At 42.3% G+C, this 14434-nt stretch overlaps 1 protein-coding gene across 50 annotated transcripts in view; it reads left to right on the top strand.

Moving 5' to 3' along the window:
• MAP2 (microtubule associated protein 2) overlaps positions 1-14434 on the top strand; it is a 334548-nt gene that overhangs the window by 184720 nt on the left and 135394 nt on the right. For 37 of the 50 annotated variants that reach the window (XM_078379383.1, XM_078379360.1, XM_078379394.1 and 34 more), the window contains one exon: positions 7601-7645. The exons of the other annotated variants lie outside the window; for them this stretch is intronic. The gene's annotated coding sequence lies outside the window, so the exon portion shown is untranslated. The remainder of the gene's footprint in view (positions 1-7600; positions 7646-14434) is intronic. 50 annotated transcript variants of the gene reach the window in all.

Here is a 14434-nt window from a genome sequence, read left to right as displayed (position 1 = left end):
TGCTGTTTTTAAGAAGTCATAGAGAAGAGTCAACAGGGATCAATACTCATGGGCCCAGATGACCTATATTTTTGCTGTTAACAATAGACTTTGAATCTCCTGCTTGAGAATCCATCTATTACTTTGCAGCCCACAGGTGCCTTTAATAGGGTGTGATCTTGTGTGGATTTTGTAGTAATTTTTAAAGCATTATTGAGATGGACCCAGGAGTCCAGAGAAGCCTGATGTACATGAGAGAGGTTGGTCACTTCATTCACTAGCTCCAGAAATGGTTGAGGGTTGGGGTTCTTTAAATTTCTCAGTGTGGTCGTTAAAAAATGCCTCCCTGTGCTTCCGCATTGGCCTTCACAACACATCCTTTTAAAAACAAGAACAAGATCCCCCTCTTGAGTCTTCTTCTGTTTGTGCTAGACCATGACCTAAAGACAGCTGCTGTCATGATCCCGGGGGTTTCAACAGCAGAGTCTGATAAGCCAGTCCTATATCAGAAGTTCAGAGAATGCAGAGCCAATATCCAAATACCAAAGCCAAATCACACAACATAGTCCAGGGTCAGAGTCCAAAGCCAAGGGTCCAGAGAACAAGGTTCAATGTAGTCAGGAGCATGGATGCGAGCCAGAGATTTGATTTGTTGCTTCCACAAACTTGCCAGTGTCTGGGTGCAGATTTTATAGCAACAGCAGCCATCTAAACACCTCATCCTGCTAAAACTCAGGGCTGCTCGACCTGATGTTCTTATGGGAAGCACTCAGGTGGGCTTCAGATCTCCGTGTCATGAGGCCTTGCCGAAGCTTGTCCCTTACTCTGGCTACTGGGGGAGGAGAATATGGTGGTGATTCAGCTGTCTGTGCTTCTGATTGCCTAGCATTCTCCTCAGCTGTAATTAACCCCTCAGATTCCAGATCTTCTTCAGCAGAACTCATGACAGCTGCTTCTTGTTTTTCTTCTTGTCCCCTATCCCCTTTGCTCTTCTCTGTAATAGCACAGCCCTCAGGCAGGGCCTGTCAGCAAAGTGAGGCAGCAGGTGCTGGGGATTGGCCTTCTCAGTTATTCTCCTCTGCAGAAGGATAAAACTGAGGTGCCCGCATTGTGGGATGGGGAGGAAGACACTGTCCCATTGCCAATACAGTGGTGCCTCACTTAGCGACGTTAATCCATTCCAGGAAAAATGTCACTAAGGGATTTCGTCCCTAAGGGAAATAAAAAAGCCCATAGAAACGCAGTAAAACGTGTTTAATGCGTTCCTATGGGCTTGAAAACTGACCTTATGTGAAGATCCTCCATTGTGGCGGCCATTTTGGGTGCCTCTAAAGTGAGGCAACACAGCGGGCATCCATTTTGTTTACCCAGTGGCCATTTTGGAACAGCTGATCAGCTGGCTGAAAACAGGGGCTTTGCGATGGTCACTTCCGCGCGATCATTGCAAAGTGAAATTCCCCCATAGGAAACATCGGAAAGCGATCGCTGTTGCAATCACAAAAACTGTCGCAAAGCGATTTCATTGCTCAACGGAGCGATTGGTTAGCGAGGCACCACTGTACTGTAGTCATCTTCCTATGGTTCTCCCATTGGTTTCTCTCTGTGGAATGGAATGGGCATCGTCTTTCCATTTGACTCGGGCAGCAACATGCTTTGGGCCAACCCTGTTGTGAAGGCCTTTGAACTGTAGGGTTATGGCCTCCTGTCTTATTTAGTTTCATCCAATAGCTTTATTGATTGACTGATTGATTGATTGATTGATTGATTGATTGATTGATTGATTGATTGATTGATTGATTGATTGATTGATTGATTGATTGATTGATTGATTGATTGATTGAATTTGTACCCCGCGCATTTAGTCAACTGACTGCTCTGGGCGGCTAACATCATATAAAATAAACCATTTAAAATATAGAACAAATAATACATCAATAGACAAAGACTCAAGGTGGGGGAACAAAATAAATCAAGAGGTGGCTGGAGGGAAGGCTTGCCTAAATAGCCAGGTTTTCAGTTGGCATTTGAAAATGCCCAGCAAAGGGGCCATACAGATCTCAGAATGGAGGCTATTTCAAAGGTGAGGAGCCACTGCCGAGAAGGCCCCGTTTCTTGTTTTTTCCTTCTGGGCCTCCCTTGGCATTAGGCTCCTCAGCCTCACCTCCTGGCTAGACTGAGTGATACGAGTAGATTTGGATGGGAGGAGATGTTCTGCCAGATATCGAGGTGCTAAACTGTTTAGGGCTTTATACGTAAGCATTAGAAATTTGAAATCAGCGCGGAACCAAATGGACAGCCAATGTAAGCCGGCCAGAGTGGGGGAGATATGATGATTTTCTTCACCCTACTAATAGGTCTGGGCGCCGCATTCTGCACCATTTGGAGTTTCCGCATTGATCTCAAAGGTAGCCCCACATAGAGAGCATTTCAGTGATCTAACCTCGAGATTACGAGCGCATGGACCAGAGTGGTGAGCGACCCTCCATCTATATAGGGACGCAGCTGGGCAATCCACCACAGATGGAAGTAGGCGGATCGGACTACGGACGCCACCTGAGATTTCATGGTAAGCGGCTGGTCCAGATGGATCCCCAAGCTGCGAACCTCACTCTTCGCGGTGAGAGTCACGCCCCCAAAAGAGAGGGAGTTTCCCAAACCGCTGATGGTAGGTCAACCCACCCTCAGGTCCTCCGTCTTGTCTGAGTTCAGCTTCAGCCCATTCTCCTGCATCCATTGCAGTACAGTCCCCAGACAGAGCTGCAGGGACAGAACAGCATCCACTGTAGTTGGAAAAAAGGAGATGTAAAGCTGTGTGTCATCAGCATATCGATGGCATGCTGCTCCACACCCCCTGATGACTTCGCCCAGCGGCCTCATATAGATGTTAAAGAACATTGGGGAGATAGCCGAGCCCTCCACGCGGCCGACTCACTCTCCTCAAGCTGAACTCTCTGAGAACGATCTCCCAGGAAGGATCAGAGCCAGGCCAGCACTGAGCCACCAATTCCCAACTCGGAGATCCTCCTTAGGAGGATACCGTGGTCGATGGTATTGAAGCTGGCTGAGATATCGAGGAGGACCAGCAGAGAAGTTTTTCCCCTGTCAGCCTCCCTCAATAGGTCATCATACAGGGTGACCAATGCCGTTTCTGTACCATGGCATGGCCTGAAGCCCGACTGGAACGGGTCCAGGGCATTTGTTTCATCCAAGTGCGCCTGAAGCTGATCAGCCACCACCGTCTCTACCACTTTGCTAATGAAAGAAACATTGGTGACGGGCCTGTAATTGCCAATATCTTCCACCGCCAGATTGGGTTTCTTTCTAATGGGCCTAATGAGCGTCTCCTTGAGGGCAGGAGGAACCTTGCCCTCCCGGAAAGACTCATTAATTATTATTGTGGCCCATTCAGTTGTTATAGGCCTGGCTGTTTTGATTAGCCAGGCCGGGCAAGGGTCAAGAAAGGAAGTGGTGGCCCAACAGCAAACTAACGCCTTGTCCACAATGTCTGGCATCACAGGCTGAAAATGGTCAAAGCTCACCGGGCGGAGTGCTGGATATCTCTTCTCGATCCACTGTCACCAAAAAAGAAGAAAGCTCTCGGCGGATGGCCTCCACTTTAGATTTTAAAAATGCTGCAAATTGGTCAGGTGAGATACTAGAAGGAGCCCCTTCACCTCAACCAATTCTGGATAGGTCACGGACTATACGGAAAATTTCCGCCTGCTGATTTGAAGCCTCACTTATCCGGTCAGCGAGGTGAGCTCGACTAGGAGCCCTTATATTGGCCAGATAATGGTTAGTAGCAACCCTGACAGCTATCCAGTTATAATCCGTCGGTTTCTTTCTCCACTTGCTCTCTAGCCTTCTCCTAGTTTGCTTCATCACTTGCAGTTCCTGGTTAAACCAGGATGCTGGCCGAGCTCTGCATTGGATAGGGCGTTTAGGAGCAATTGTGTTGACAGCCCTAGTGGCAGCTGGAACCCAACCATCCACCAGAGCCTCAACAGGAGCGCCAGCCAGATCAGCCAGAATCCCTCTCATGGTATCCTGGAATCCTATAGGATCCAGTAGCCTTCGAGGGTGGACCATTACAATAGATCCTTGCTCCCCGCGAGGTGGGAGGGCCACATTTTACTAGATGGTGATCCGTCCATGTCAAGGGGACTGACACAAGGTCAGTCACCAACGTCCCACGCTCACTCCAGTTGTTGGAGAAAACCAGGTCTAGCGTATGACCACCCACGTGGGTGGGGCTGTCAACATGTTGGGACATGTTCAGGGAAGCCATGGTTTCCAAGAACTCAAGAGCTGGACCAGAAATCTCTGCCTCCGCATGGATGTTGAAGTCACCCAGGACCAAAAGTCTCAGGGACTCCAACAGCGCCATGGAGACAAAGTCCGCCAGCTCTGGTAGGGAGATGGCTGGGTCACGGGGAGCACGGTAGCCCAGCAAAATCCCAATACCATCCCTGGCCCCTATTGACACGTGGAGGGCCTCCAGACCCGGCTTCACCACCACAGAGCGCCTGGTAACCTCCAGAGTGTTTTTATATACAATGGCTACTCCCCCCCATCCTTCCAGTCTACCCTGATGCTGGACGGCATAACCAGGAGGACAGACAAAGGCCAGGGGTGGACCCCCTTCCCCACTAATCCATGTCTCGGTTATGGATACCAGGTCTGCATCCTATTCCAGATGGATCATAAATAATCTGGAATTTATTGGATACAGACCTGGCATTCAACAGCACCAGTTTTACAGTGGAGGGTCGGCTGATCTGGCTACCTCGATTCTGATGGTTGGTCAGAGTCCCAGGACAGTGTACAGCTTTCTGCTCACTGTTCTTCTGACACGAGTAGGGGCCCTGCCAGCGCCATATCTCCCTCTACCCGTAATCACCTCTTTTCCAAGGCTATCAGATTAAAATTTGTCAGATAATATAATATTTTTATACTTCAGTACTTCTGGTTTGTGCCAAGACTTGAAACATAATTCAAAAATCGTCTTAACATTAATGCTTTGGAAATGTGCAATATGTTAGTATTGTTGCTGCTTGTTATTTTCCACGTAGCCATTGCTAGCTAACACATTATTTTAAACTATTTTTATAGTCATTATTTAAAATAGCAGTATAGTCAATCTTCTTTTAAGAGTAACAAGTAAACGTTACTTCTTGTACTCCCAAAGCAACATGTTGCCATGTTCAGCCAGGGAGGAAAATACATTGGTTTTAAGTAATGAGCTTATTTGCAGTGTGTTATTTCCACACTCTGCATTGGAAATTCACATAAACCTCCCTTGAATTACAAGCAGTACAATTTCCATTCTATACATATTTTGTTTTCAGTCAATCAGTCCTGTGCTCCTGGCCACACAGAACCCCGTGGATTTAACACCAAAGGAGTTGTAGTGGTCTACTTGCCCCCAAAGGACCATTAAAGCTCATCTCATATAGTATTGTATGGAAAGGATTACCAATGCTATGAAAGAGAACTTCTCTCTCTCTCTCTCTCTCTCTCTCTCTGTATGTGTGAGAGAGAAGGGGGGAGGGAGAGGGAGAGGGGGTGAGTGAGTGAATCAACTGGTTATGCTTTGTAGTTATGTTTTTGGGGGCGTAAGAGTTATACAGTACATGGATTTTGAACTACACAGGGATCTGGCACCCCTAACCCCAGCATTATTGAAGGGAGAAGTGTACTTCTCTGAATTTCTTGGTATGTGACTGTTGCATTTTTTGGTTATTACCTAGTTGACCTGCGAAATGAGTCCTTTGGAATGCATTATATTGTTGATATTTTCATGCCAGCTATTGCACAATGTTGCCAATTGATGAACATGCCTGTACAAACCAGGCCTGATGAATACTTGAAAAATAAATTTGTTCTCGTGGTTATATAGGCATGAACATCATGCAGTTCTAAAGAAGAAAAAGGAGCAGTGCTACAAGTTATTAGGCAGGCACAGTTTTGTCAATGGTGCCCTCTGCAGCAGCCATGAACTCATCAGAAGCAGCCCTTTGTTTATACGAATGCTGTGCCTGTAAAGTATAAATCATGTTTAATATGCTTTCCAGACAGCTTTAGGCCATTTAACACCAGACCTCTCCTTAGGGGAAAGTTTACAAGTGTTAATTTGTTTATTTCATTTCTTATAAACTAAGCGGTGCAGGGGAATCTAATCTATTTCCTATCGGCTGAATCATTTAGAAGCCACAGGCCTTACTATGGTTTTGATTGTATCTCTGTGTAATGGATATCTCTGCAGTGAATAATTACATCTACCACCACTTACGTACGTCCCTTGAATTAAACTATTTTGGACTATTTTTTGTTGCAGTGGCAACTTCTGAAAGCACAGCAAGGTTGTGATTTGCTGGAACCATTTGGATGTCTCCACCGTATTGATTGTTCTGCTGAGCCTGAGGAAGCCTAATTAATTTGTTTTTAAATTCCCCTGCATCTCATAGATAGGCACTAGAAATCAGTGTAAGCTAGTACCTTAATTCCGGTCAGCTCATTTTAATGCAGCCAGTTACCGCATTCAGATGACTGGTGCTTTTCCAAAAAGGCTTACGGAGGATGGGAGGGCAGAGCAGGCCTTCTGTCATTAACTCATCACCATAACATCGGAAGCTTCTTGTCCAAGGTTTTCTGGTAGAAACAGTCCCTATCCTTCCTATCATACACACAATGAGATTTGAGTGTGATCGGCATGAAATTATTTGTGTCGATACCAACTGATTTCGAATTGTACAAGTATCAGATCCCTCAATATGTCACCAGGTATGCATTCCACAGTCCTGAATGTACCTGTGCAAAGTACATATTTCCCAGCAATATGCTTATCTGAGTCATACTACAAGTATTTAGGCGTGTACTTAAATGTTTTGTGCCTAGATTTGAAGCCAAGATGTGCAGCATCCATTTTCAGAAAGCTCCATTAAAAAAAAAAGATAAAAACAAGCTGACTTCAAAGAAAAATGATAGCTCTAAGCTTCCTCTCTTCACACCTCCACATTATTGAAGGAAGCCCAGCTCTTTCTCACAAGGCAAGCTGTGAAACTAGCACTGAATGGAATGTGGTTTCTCACTTCAAATGGGTATTCTCACCAATGGCAAAATGCCTTGGTGTGCTTGGCCCAAATTCTCATACATAGCTCTTTCATGTTTCTTCTTCATAGTTTTTGTGTAGAATCTGAATTAACTAAGGAGGGGTTGAAACTTTCTTTCTAATTTGTTTGTGTTATTGTTGTTTTTACAAGAATTTACTAAAATTCAGCTTTGGGAGAAAGCAGAAACGATACATGTACCCATTTCTAGCTCTAACTGTATAAGCTTGTAATATAGTGCTCCGTTCCAGTAAGAGAATATAGGTTGCTAATGCACACAATCTGTCAGACAAATTGTTATGTTTGGTATAATTCATGCAGAGGACTGAATCCAGATGTTCTCACCAAAAAAACACAAAGCTGGTCCAAAACTATGATACCTAAAAGGAAATCTTCAGAGGGGTGGTGTATGCAAACATGAGAATTAGGATCATGACAATGACAATGATGATGATGTAAATACATTGAAGGTGAACTCCTGAACTGACACACAACATGTCTGTTTTCCTTAGGAACCAAGCATAGGAACCATTCATTGCCACAACCCACCTAAAGAGGTAAGCTAGATTTTTGTGCTAGAAGGTTGGCTGCAGGGAGATCCTTTGTTTTACAGCAGGGCTGAGCAGTTCAAATGGATCCAGGGATAGAGTGGATACCAACCGTGCATGTACAGGGATTCTACTGTAAACCTTCTTTAAACCTTCATCTTCCCATCAGTAACTGTTATTATGTTTTTGGCAATGAGGTTTTGTTTGAAAAAAAAAACCAACCTTCAAAGAAATTAAAAATCATGGAAGAAATTATTTGAATGCTTTATGGAGATGACTCAAGCCTATAAAAGAAGAGGGAGGAAAGATCACAAAAAGATAAACTTCTCAGCATGAAAAAGGCAACATAGAAATAAAATAAACAAAAACATATTTAAGGGGGTTTTGTATGCTTACAAATGTTAAAAAGAAAGAGCTGGTTATTTATTTATTTATTGTATTTATACCCCGCCTATCTAGTCGAACGACCACTCTAGGCGGCTTATTCCTTATCAGACTCTGGAGCATAGCCATTTCATCTGTAAAATTTAGACAGTGTCAGCCATAAAATATGATCAGACGTAATAAATAAATATGAAACAAAACTGGACAGTTTCACATGGCAATGGGTAATCTGAAGTCTAGAAAAAGCTTATGGCTTCAGGTAAATCTTGTCAGGATCCAAGAATTATATTAACAGCCTCTTATGGTACAGCAGTTTGATGCAGTCAGTAATGGGCAAGGGGAAGAGCATCTTAGGTTTATTTATTGCTCAACTTGCACATCTATTGTGATAAAGGATTTAACACACTTCAGAGCACAGCAATGACAGCAGGAGGTGAGTGGGAAGAAATTAAACAGGCCATGAGTCAGCATTTGCACGTGATATGTCCAAGCTCATACTGTATGGATTTTCAAGATGTAGAAGCAAACATAGATTACAAACTTTTCTGGCCAGGTAAATTTTTTCCCAATACATTTTTTAAAGTGGAAGGTTATTAGAAACACGGCTTTTGCACATGACAGTGTGTGATATATTGATATGCTTTTCAAGCTCTCCACAACCTGGCTTTGTCCTTTCATTCATTCTTGCTCCTCCCTTGTGACATCTGTTCCTCCAGATCTACTCCTCTCCGGAGTCTGAAGGTTGCTTGAACTCTTATCATGATACTGGTCTTTCTCATTTGTTGACTCAGAGCTTGTAAATATTACTTTTTATTATTATTTGTCATATTTGAATGGGCTGCTGGCCATGCCGGCTGGAGTCTGTGGGAGTTACAATTGAAAAAGGTAATGGATGCTTCAAAGCTCTGTATTGCTCACTTTGAATGAAGCTCTTTTCACGGACATGTCCATGCTTGTCTCCTTTCTCCCATCCTCAAAACATTCCTTATGTGTAAGGTCTTTGATTCTGCTCTCTTAATCTTCATTCCCAACTCCAACCAACTTTAAACTACCATTATCCCCATGTTCTTTTTCACCTGCCCTTTCTTCTCCTACCTCCACTTCCCTATTCTTTTGCTCAGTTTCTGTTTTAGATTGCAGGATAACGTAGGAACCTGTCTCTTTCCACCTGTCAGGGTCTTCAAGATGTCTTGTGCAGTAGTGGCATAAGGAATATGTAAATAAATGTTTGCTATCATATGCTGTCAAATCACTTCTGGCTCAAGGTGACCTTAATAGGATGTTCAAAGTATTCCTTTGAAAGAAATTCAGGGAATGGTTTACCATTGCCAGCCCTCCTCAGCAAGTATCCGTGGCCAAACAGGGATTAGAAACCCAGGTCTCTGCAGTCTTGTTCTGACAGCCTGGGTACTACACCACACCAGTTTTTGTCATGTAAAAAAAATACTCCCTTCCTCCACATCTCAAAAAAGAGCTTGTGCCAAAATATTTTTAAAAGTTATTTTTCAAAATGCCAGTTGAATGTCCAGTATCCTTGTATGTATGAAGACATTGTGGAGAAATTTTGGAAAACAAATAGCATAAATTGTGTCTGCAGTTAGTTGAAAATATAGTGGTGGAATGTAACAAATGCTACAATTCAGGGGAGGAAACTTAAAAAAAAATAATTCTGTCTCTCCCAAATAACTTAAAACTGACAATCAGTCATCTGGGGTTTTTGAGTTCCAGCAGTAGTCAGGAACCTTGCTACAGTGATAAAAACACTTGTTCTATCCAAAATAATTAACAATGAAGTCTGTCTGCATTGACTTGGGAAAGGTTTTAAAAGAGGACAATTTACGTCTCAACCTCTACAAATCTAAAGGGGCAGAATCTGCTCTGATACAAAATCTGTATTCAACTGCATCCCCAAAGCTTCCAAAGTAGAGAGTTAAATTAAGCCAGAAAATCAGTATTACTATACTTTGGAACTTCCAATGATCTAAAGCAGGATCCATATATTGATCACATACATCAGAAAATAAACTCTTATGCTGCTCCATTACATAATATTTATGCACTGTCTGTCTCCCAGAATTGGGACTCAGGGCAGCTGACAATACTGTTAAAAAACTGTACAAAATTAAAATACAATAAAGTTATAAATGTTAGAATAGAATTAAAGTCATATTGTTACTAAAATTCAGTTAAAATTACAACACTTAAAAATTTCTTTACTAAAGTACTAATATTGTACCTTAGAAAACAGAAAACTAATAACAAATAACTAATAAAAATTCTATGGTTGGAAGCAGTTAATTGGTAAGGTAAAGGTAAAGGTTCCCCTTGACATTCAATCCAGTCATGTCTGACTCTAATGCACGGTGCTCATCCCCGTTTCCAAGCCGTGGAGCCAGCGTTTGTCCGTAGACAGTTTCTGTGGTCATGTGGCCAGTGCGACTAGACATAGAATACCATTACCTTCCCACCGTGGTGGTACCTATTTATCTACTCGCATTTTTACATGCTTTCGAATGGCTAGGTTGGGAGGAGCTGGGTCAAGTGACGGGAGCTCACTCCATCATATGGATTCAATCTTATGACGGCTGGTCTTCTGACCTTGCAGCACAGAGGCTTCTGTGGTTTAACCCGCAGTGCCACCATGTCCCTAATTGGTAAAGACCTGCTTAAATAAAAACATATTTGCCTGTTATTGGAAGCACAGCAGGCAGTGGGCAAACCTGGTCACTCTTGGATCTAGTAGTGCTACAGAGAAGGCCCTCTCTCAAGTCTTCACCAAACGGTCTTCTCATACTGATCTCAAAGCCTAGCAGGCTCAATGGAGAGAATATGATCTTTCGGATAGCCTGGGGCCACCTTATTTAGGGTTTTACAGTTCATAACCAGAACTTTGAATCATGCTTGGAAATTGGCTGATAGCTAGTGAAGCTGTTGTAAGAAGGAAATTCTCTGTAAATTTCTCTGTAAGTGGCATCAGTAAACAGTCTGGCTGCACTGTTTTTGATCAGTAGAAGTTTCCAACCACTCCTCAAAGACAGCCTCACATAGAGCGTGATATAGCAATCCAGTTAAGATGTGGCGAAGGCATGTGTTACCATTGCCAAGTGAGAATCTCCAGGAGCATGCACAACGGGGGCACCTGTCTGAACTATGCACACACACTCCTGGTCACTGCTGAGGATCTAGGCTTAGGGATGCATTCAAGAGCACACCCAAGCTCTGATCCCAAGGTTTTAGGTGAATTTTAATCCCATCCAGTACAGATGGAATCCCTAATCTCTGCTCAACCTTTTGACTGACCAGGAGCACCTCTGACATGACTGAATTAAGCTTGAGTTTGTTCATGCTCATCCGGTCTGTTCCAGACTCCAGATACTGGTTTAAAACTGAAACACCTTCTTCAGGTTTAAACAGAATAGAGTTGGGCGCCATCAGCACACTGGTTCACTGAAGATTAATGAATTATTTTCTATTATTGTTTGCCTACTGATATTTCTTGCTATTAGTATGGAATTGTAATGAAAAATATTTTTAAAGAATTTTAAGAAAGGCATATAGTTACTTAGGAGATGGGGTAAACCTAAAAACCAGGGAGAATGAAGTTCATGGACAGAGGCTTTTAGTTCCTCATCTGATTGGAGGTCTAGCTAAAGCTACATTCAGGAGCAAAGAACGGAAAGAAGAGTTCAGTGACTTTTTCTTCCATAATGACATAAAGGAATCGAACAGTGGCTGATAGAGGCATTGGAATTGACTAGAACAGTGGTTCTTAACCTTTTGAAAGGAACGCCCCCTTGAGCCATTGAGGAAGTTATCATCACCCCCCCTCCCTGAGGTGATGATATCTTACCTACCTACCTACCTACCTACCTACCTACCTACCGACCTACCGACCGACCGACCGACCGACCGACCGACCGACCGACCGACCGACCGACCGACCTACCTACCTACCTACCTACCTACCTACCTACCTACCTACCTACCTACCTACCTACCTACCTAGTCTACCTCCCCACCCAGGTGCAAGGCAGCGCTTCACGGGGTGAGGATGAGAACCGAAGAGATCCTTTCCTTCCACCTGATCCACACTCAGTGCTCCCCTAAAGGAGAAAGGCAAGACGTGGCAGGTAGAAAGAGCTGGATCATCTGGCGGCAGCAGCAGCACTGGATCTACTGCCAGCACTGCGGCTGCAGTCACCTTCACAGATTTGGCTCACTCCAGCGCCCCCCTACTGCCTCCCTTCAGTTCTTTCGCCCCCACACTGCCCCTTTTTGTTCTACCGCCCCCCTGAAAAATGAAATTGCCCCCTGGGGGGCATTATTGCCCACGTTAAGAACCACTGGACTAGAACACACAGCTAAAGGCAGAAAAGTGTAACAGGACTGAAGGGGAGACTGGTTAACAAAGTGAGATCAGCTGAAATACCAAACTGTGAAGAATTCAGGGAAAAGATGATGGAAGTGGCGGAGATGGACCAATTAACAGAAGTTTTGAAAGACAATTCAATCCAAGAAGCAACTGAAAAATGGGAACCTATATATAACTGGATCCGTTCTATAACTTGAAAGCCAAATGTGATTATTTTAATAAAAAATAGTCAAATAACTCAAGTTGGAAATATATAGGCAATTAACAGATACAAATGTTCTTAATGTAATGATATGTTTAGGTACCGATAATATGTGATAAGAAATGACATGATATAAGCCCTGTTATCCCGATTCATTTCCCCTTACTCTGGGAATAATTTAAAATAAATAAATAAATAAATAAATAAATAAATAAATAAATAAATAAATAAATAAATAAATAAAGTGGCACCAGCAGTTCATTTGAGAGCTCTAAAAATCATTCTCGATGATCGTGGGGACTCTGGATTCCTTCCATAAAAAGTCGAAGGCCCACAAATGGTATTGAGGCATCGTATAGAATCTGAGATTTGATGTTTGCCTTTTGTTTAAAAAAAAGGAGGGGAGGGAAAACAGATAAGTTGATAGACTCCCCCAGGAGTCCTACAGAGATAGATAGACACACACACACCTTGGCAAAATCAGAAGCCTCTTGTTTGTCACAGCTGGCATTTATCCCAATTAAGGGTTAATTCTAGAATGAAATCTAATAATCACAGATAATCATATCTAAATTCATCCGAGTATCTTTTTACTGTTGCAAAAATTCTGGGCAACATCAGCTTCCCTATTAAGCTTTGTTTATTTACATTATTTCTAGGTTCCATATGCACAAAATTGCTTCAGAGTTGTTTGTAACATTCAAAAACCTAACAGCCAGGTTAAAGCTGTTGGGAACATAAAAATACATGAAGACTGAATTCAAGCTGTAAGCATATGCTTAAATCAAAAATATAGGCACATTTATTTTAGATTAAAAAAAGAACAATGGAAGTATTTCAGGTTGCATTATAAAATGCATAAGCATAATAGTCCAAAATGGCAGAGAATACATCTCTAGAATATTTCACCCCCAAATAAAAAGCAATGTAACTTTAAAACCCTTAAAAGACTTCTTGGAAATGCATAGAAAATATTTTATATAAGAATATATAAAATATAAAGCACTTCTAGCTTCTAAGCATGTTGGGAACATACACAGAAAAACATTTTCTCACCCAGCCTAATGTAAAATCCATTTGGTTGTTGTTGAAAGCATCTGAAATCAAAACCTCCTGCTGCGTTGCTACATTTTCTTTGATGACTAGTACCCAAAGCGGTGCGGAGTTGTGATGAATGCTTGCTCATTTATGACTGTGTGTGTCCTATCACCATTGTTGTGTCCTTCTCAATTGTTTTCATCTCCTCTTATATTATTTTACTAACTCACGTTTTTCAACTTGTAGGAATTTCTACATATTCTTGTCTAATACAAACCGCATTTGACTGAGATCCTGTTCTGTTTCTTAAAGTTGACAAAACTGTTTTCATAATACATTGATTATTTAGACTATCTTTTAGCTTTAGGGAAATGGTACCTTCATTTTGGATACTTAAGTATAATGCACTGTCAAATTTCCCAAGGTTCAAATATTAATTGTTTTTAAAGATAGCACTAGTTCAGTAAAAGATACTCAACCATTTAGTTGTCATTATTTACAAATTCTGTAACCTTGATGTGTCGTCAGTTGTTCTGGGTACACTTAGAAGTGTTATGAGGTTACTCATAGCAGCAGTTCCAAGCTGTAGTTTTTAACTACACTTTGCTTTTAAGGCTTTCCCCCCTAACATCCTAGTATCCCTTTAAATTCCTATAATATAAATTTTCAAATATTAACAAACAGAAAAGAAGGAAAGAAAGAACAAGATGGGCAGCTCTTTGAGCACCCAGCGTGTCTTTAATCTTCATGGACTTCCCCAAAATTTAAAGTTAAAGATGAATGATATCAAGGTACTGAAAAG

The sequence above is a fragment of the Pogona vitticeps genome, chromosome 1, assembly GCF_051106095.1.
Source record: "Pogona vitticeps strain Pit_001003342236 chromosome 1, PviZW2.1, whole genome shotgun sequence".
In the NCBI taxonomy this organism is placed as follows: domain Eukaryota; kingdom Metazoa; phylum Chordata; class Lepidosauria; order Squamata; family Agamidae; genus Pogona; species Pogona vitticeps.
The sequence above is the reverse complement of the archived record's forward strand: the minus strand, read 5'-3'. Positions and strand labels throughout refer to the sequence as shown.